The following is a 6,624-nucleotide window of genomic DNA, read 5'->3' as shown; positions in this document are numbered from 1 at the left end:
TAGAACTCACTTACATACACAATTCTTCATGTCCTCTACTCTGTTCAGTCTCTTCAAAAGCTCTGAAGCTAGCATCTCAGCTCTGTCTCTTATTATCTGTAGGAACTTCAATCTCTTTTCCAAATCTTTCAAGTTTAGATAATGATTGTAAGTTCATAGTTGTTGTTAGGATTAAATGAGATAATACACAGAAGTGCTTCACAGCATAGTTGACAAACTATGCAAAGAATGAACAACTAAAGCCTGAAGAGAGAGTAGAAGGAAAATCTTAATTGCCCTCTCTCACGATTCACCCTTGTTTTCTTTCACTTACAGACTATTTTGCCTGCTTCTATTCTTCTTTATTTTTCTTCACAGAAAAGGAAGCACATTCTCCATTTTTAGACTCTCCATTTAGAACATTCTCCATTTTTAGTCTCTGGTCATTTCCTGTATTCTGTCATACACTCATACACACACACCCTATCTGGCATCTTATTTTATACTATTTGATAATTTCCCCTAAGTTTGGTTTAAGAAAATCTGTTCCTTGGAGCACCTGGGTGGCTCAGTCAGTCAAGCATCTGACTCTTTATTTTGGCTCAGGTCATGATCTCTGTGTCAGGAGACCAAGCCTCACATTGGGCTCCACGCTCGACGGGGAGCCTGCTTGAGATTCTCTCTCCCCCTCTGCCCCTACCCCCCACTCTTTCTCTCTCAAATAAATAAATAAATCTTAAAACTATTCCTATTCATTCTTGTTTAACCAGTCATCTTTTTTTGAATAGTTTGATTAATTTTATAAATGTTATTATGAGGAACAACCTTGTAGCTAAAGTTTATGCACATATATAATTATCTACTGAGACTAAATTGTCAGATTCTAAGTTTCTTAATCAAAGGGCACTTGTATTTTTAAGTCTTTTGATAACACACTGAATTGCCTTTCAGAGAATTTGTACCAATGATCAACAAATAAGACATTGTAACATCTGTCTCATTCATCACCCACCAAAAGGGAGCAATGAAATATTTGCTGTCTTTATAGGCAAATGTAATCAATTGTGATAGTATTCTATCTTTCATAATTAAGACTGAAAATATCTTCATATGCCGATTAGGCATTTTCATTTATTCTGTGAGGAATTGCCCAACATTTTAAAACCCATTTTTCAATTGAGATATTTTCTCTATCCCTTTTTTTCTAATATATGTTAAAGATACTGAACACTGAACTCCTTGTTGGCTATCATGCTGGCTTCTCTAGAAGTATCAGAGAATCAATATGCTGAAGATTGAAAGACTGCCTTCTTTCTAGGGATTGTAGATAAGTTGTTTGCAGGACAAGGTAGAGTATGTGTGAAGCACTTGCTGGTCAATCATTTTAGATCTGGAAGGAAAATGCTTGTTAACAACACAAAGCAAGATAACATATAATTTCAAGCAATTTTTTTAATGTAAGTGAATTTTTACTTCATTCTCTTATACCAAAAGCACTAAACACCTTGTAGGTTACCATACACAGCTCTTGGCACTGGTTGACTTTAAAAACATCAGTCAAGCTCCATCCATTTTTTGAAGCTTAATTCTGGTAGATGCCCAGAGTCCTCAGTGCTCACATACTTCCTGCTCTGCATCCTGCCCCAGTTTACTGATGTCACTCTCCCTTGGGTCACATCCTCATTGGATTTTTCTTTTCTTCGAAGGTTTTATTTATTTATTTATTTATTTGAGATAGAACGAGCAGGGGGAGGAGGAGAGACAGAGGCAGAGGGAAAAAAAGCAGGCTCCCTGCTGAACATGGAGCCCGAAGCGGGATTCAGTCTCAGGACCCTGAGATCGTGATCTGAGCCAAAGTCAGGGGCTTAAGCGACTGAGCCACCCAGCTGCACCAACGTTTTTCTTAATGATCTTGAACTCAACACTGAATCCAAACTATAACATACTTAATGCTAAGAGTGTTGCCATTTCAAAAGTTCATTCAGCAAATATTTATTGGACCCCTGCTGTTTTCCAGTCTCTATGTTATCCTCTCTTTGCATCATGTATTTATTCCCACAGGGCCATCTACCAAATAGTACTTTAACCAGAGGACATTGGTTGAACACTTAAGGCAGGCTGATGAAAGATACTCAGATCATGCAATGAGGAAAGCAGAGGAGGGTAAACTTTTTACAATTGTGTTTTAAAACCTCCTTACTTGGCATTACTCTATTTCACAGTGGATTTCATAGCCCCTGATGCCATATGCCTTTTTGAGCTAGAGGGCATGATGGCTATGATCAGTGACAGAGGAAGCAAATGAAATGATCGTTTCTAAAGTCGAAGAGGATTATGCCATCCCAAAAGAAACAGGAGATCCAAAACATTCACATGGCATTTGTTTAAACTATGATGTTTGCCTAGTGTACAAAAAAGGAAGTTGTTGCCAGTAGGGTTATTATTCCTTGCCTGAGACATTAACTTGAGGAAACATACTGTTACCAATCAAGTATCTATCTTGAAAATGTCTTCCCTGTACTGAAATGGTGGTGTATAACACTGCAGGCTAAACTAATTCTCCTGGCATTTGGGGTTCTGAAATCTTCCAAACTGTAAAGACTTGATCCCAGTTTCCAGCCTCACTGGAGAGCTGATGAACCAGGAGCTTTTCTAATAATAGGGAACACCACATAAATGGAGGATTCCCAACACAAGTTCTATTGTTAATAGGAGAAAATCACCCTGGATAAATAAGACTCTTACCATTGGTGCTCAAGAACTATCTACCTCTTTTACATGGTGAAGCTATAGTAAATTTGTCTTGCTTCCAACTTATGTGGAATGCTTTCCTGAGTGTAAAAATGTTGTACAGCATCCAGATTTTTTCTAACAACATGTGAATTTTGGCAGATTGTGAAAACGCATGATATTTGTCTTTCTCTGATTTATTTCACTTAGCATTATACTCTCTAGCTCATCCATGTCTTGGGAAATGGCAAGCTTTCATTCTTTTTTAATGGCTGAAAAATGTTCCGTTACACACACATGCACACACATGTACATAACACATGCTTTATCCCTTCATCCACTCATGGACGCTAAGGCTGTTTCCACATCTTGGCTGTTGTAAGTAATGTTGCAATGAACATGTGGGTGCATTGATCTTTTCAAATTGTGTTTTCATTTCTTCAGATAAACACCCAGAAGTGGAATTGCTAGAATATACGGCAGTTCTATTTTTAATTTTTTGAGGAACTTCCACACTCTTTTCCATACCAGCCATACCAATTTGCATTCCTACCGACAGTGCTCAGTTTCTCTTTTCTCCATATTCCTGGCAATACTTTTATTTGTTTTCTTTTTGCTGATAGCCATTCCAACAGATTTGAGGTGATATTTCATTGTGATTTTTTTAAAAATATTTTATTTATTTATTTGACAGAAAGAGAGAGAGAGAGACAGTGGACACAAGCAGCAGAGAGGCAGGCAGAGGGAGAAGCAGGCTCCCCACTAAGCAGAGAGCCCTACTCAGGGCTTGATCCCAGGAGTTGAAGGCAGATGCTTAACCCACTGAGCCACCCAAGTGCCCCCCTCATTGTGGTTTTGATTCATATTTCACTATTTGGTGATGCTAAGCATCTTTACATATACCAGCTGACCATCTGTTTGTCTTCTTTAGAAAAATGTCTATCCAAGTCTTCTGTCCACTTTTTAATTGAATTGTTTTTCCCATCCCTTTACTTTTAATCCATATGTGTCTTACCATTTATAAAGTTGTTTTCTTGGGATGCCTCAGTGACTCAGTTAGTTAAAGCATCTGCCTTCAGATCAGGTCATGATCCCAGGATCCTGGGATCGAGTCCTGCATCAGAGTCCTTCCTCAGAGGGGAGCCTGCTTCCTTCTCTGCCGCCGCTCCCTCTGCTTATGCTCTCTCTCTCTAATAAATATATAAAATAAAATCTTAAAAATAAGTGGCTTTCTTATAGACAACATATAGGTAGGTCTTATTTTTTTTTAAAGATTTTATTTATTCATTTGACAGAGAGAAATCACAAGTAGATGGAGAGGCAGGCAGAGAGAGAGAGAGAGGGAAGCAGGCTCCCTGCTGAGCAGAGAGCCCGTTGTGGGACTCGATCCCAGGACCCTGAGATCATGACCTGAGCCGAAGGCAGCGGCTTAACCCACTGAGCCACCCAGGCACCCCTAGGTCTTATTTTTTGATCTACTCTCACAGTCTCTGTCTTAACTGGTGTATAGTTGGATTAATATCTATCCTATCACTGCTTCTATTTGTTGGCTTCTTTTTGTCTTCCATGTTTTTCTGCTTTTGCGGTTTTAATTGAGCATTTTATGTGATTCCATCTTCTTTCTTAACATGCAGATTATACTTTTTCACTGTCTTTAGTCATTGCCCTAGTGTTTGTTATATATATTTACAATTAATACAGGTATACGACAGTTACACTGCTTACATGTAGTATAAGTAACTTACAAAAACAAAATATTCTTGGAGCGTCTGGGTGGCTAGTTAGTTACAAGTCAACTTTTGGCTTTGGCTTAAGTCGTGATCTCCTGAGTTGTGAGATAGAGCCCTGCATGAAGTCCCATGTTGAGTGGGGGGGGTGTCCGCACTCTGGGGAGTCTGCTCAGGATTCACTCCCTCTGCCCCTCCCCACATGCACACATGCTCATGCTCTCTCTCTAAAATAAATGTTCAAAAAGAAAAAAAAAATTCTTTTTAAATAACGGATCAGTTATTTAATTAGATTCTTTGTAAGAGATTTAGAAAACCAATTTGTGAGGGTAAACTCCATTTGGGAGAGAAAACACAGAGCACAACAGCCCTGGAGCTGAGGGAGAGCTTTGATTTGGGGCAAGATTTGCGAGACTGCAGATTTGGGATCAACCTTGCCCTGCTCTGTAATCTCTTTTTTCTCTTTCCCTGTGAGGAAGATCTCACTTTCCCGGTGTCCGGGTTTCTGCATCTTCTTGAAGTGAGAAGGGTCAGTGAGAACTCTGGGGATCTTCACAGCCCCGGTACAATTTTGGTGGAGGTGGCAATGACAGATTTGTGTTGTGTTCCGCACAGAGGAGCTCGGCTGCGGCCAGAGGTCCGATCACAAGCAGCGCGCCCCTGCTCTGCGGCTTCTGGAAAACAACCCGCTTGCCTCTGTGGCGCCCAGTCAGAATGATCACACTGGCCCCAGGAGTGATGCCGTTTCCAGTTTTCCCACGTGCTAATGGGGAGGTCTTTTTGCTGAGGATCAACAGCTTTCGAGACACAACTTAAGTAGGATCAAACCTCGGCATTCAGGTTCCACTGTTCTTGTCGCCACCAACTGGTTTTGTGACAGTAGCAAGAACGAGATTAATCCTGGATTTAGCTCCTGAATACTTCCTCTTGTACGGGACCTTTCTAGAATACATATCTGATGGGGAAAATCTGCCAATTTCTCTGACTGGGACAGGGATTGGGCTGCTGTTCCTTGGTGTTTAAGCCTTGGGGTTACCCTTCCTAACCTTGCCACCTGTGTCAGCTTTCTTGGTTTCAGGTTTCCTCTCCTTGGTATCTGACTTCTCAACTTCCTCACCTGCCACCTTGCAAGATGGGAAGGAAAATGAAATATTTTTAATGCCTCCCTCCAGTTCTTTGTATAGTTGGAGTCATTTCATTTCACCTGTATACAAGCTTACATAAGAGTATTTGTGTCTATATGCATGCAGGGTCAATTACACTATTGCTATTATTATTTTTAACTGTTTTTCCAAAGATCAGAAGAATTTTTTTAAATTTTTTATTTTACATCGAGGAGCTGCCAAAGTGTTTTCTGTAGTTGGTGTATCATTTTACATTCTCACTGGCAATGCGTAAGTCTTCTAATTTCTCTACAATCTCACCAGCATTTAAAGTTTTCCACTTCTTCTTCTTCTTCTTTTTTTTTTTCTTTTTTGGTATAATAGCCATCCTAATGGATATGAAGTGGTATATCATTGTGGTTTTGATTTGCATTTCCCTGATGACTACCGGTGCTGATTTGAGCCTGTTTTCACCTGCACATTGGCCCTCTGCATATCTTCTTTGGAAAAATGTCTGTTTAAATCCTTCATCAATGGGGAACCTGGGTGGCTCAGCCAGTTAAGCATCTGCCTTCAGCTCAGGTCATCATCCCAGGGTCCTGGGATCAAGCCCTGTATTGGGCTCCTTGCTCAGTGGGGAGTCTGCTTCTCCCTTTCCCTCTGCCTGTTGCTTCCCCTGCTTGTGTGCTCTTTCAATCTCTCTCTCTCCATCAAATACATACATATATACATACATAAAATCTTCAAAAAAATAAAAAATAAATAAACATCAGGCTTTTAGTTGGACATTTTGTTTGTTTGTTTTTGAACTGTAGGAATTCTTTGTATATTCTAACTATTAATTCCTTATGAGATATATTGTTTGCCAATATTTTTCCCATTTTGTGACTTTTTCCTGTTTTGTGACTCTCTTGACATTGTCCTTTGCTGTACAGTAATAGTTGTTCACTTTGATTGAGTCCAATTTATTTATTCTTTTTTAAAAACCTGTGCTTTGAATGTCCTAATCAAGCAAATCTATACCAAATCCTGTTTCATGAAATTTTCTCCCACTTTCTTCTTTTTATGTTTTATAATTTTGTGTT

The 6,624-nt window shown here is 39.5% G+C and overlaps 1 pseudogene; it reads right to left on the bottom strand.

The window, feature by feature from the left end:
- Positions 1 to 4,716: 4,716 nt before the first annotated feature.
- On the bottom strand, positions 4,717 to 5,429 carry LOC122896675 (annotated as a pseudogene).
- Between the last annotated feature and the right edge of the window lie 1,195 nt (positions 5,430 to 6,624).

This window comes from Neovison vison, chromosome X (genome assembly GCF_020171115.1).
Source record: "Neovison vison isolate M4711 chromosome X, ASM_NN_V1, whole genome shotgun sequence".
In the NCBI taxonomy this organism is placed as follows: Eukaryota; Metazoa; Chordata; class Mammalia; order Carnivora; family Mustelidae; genus Neogale; species Neogale vison.
This window is presented reverse-complemented; position numbering and strand designations above follow the sequence as displayed.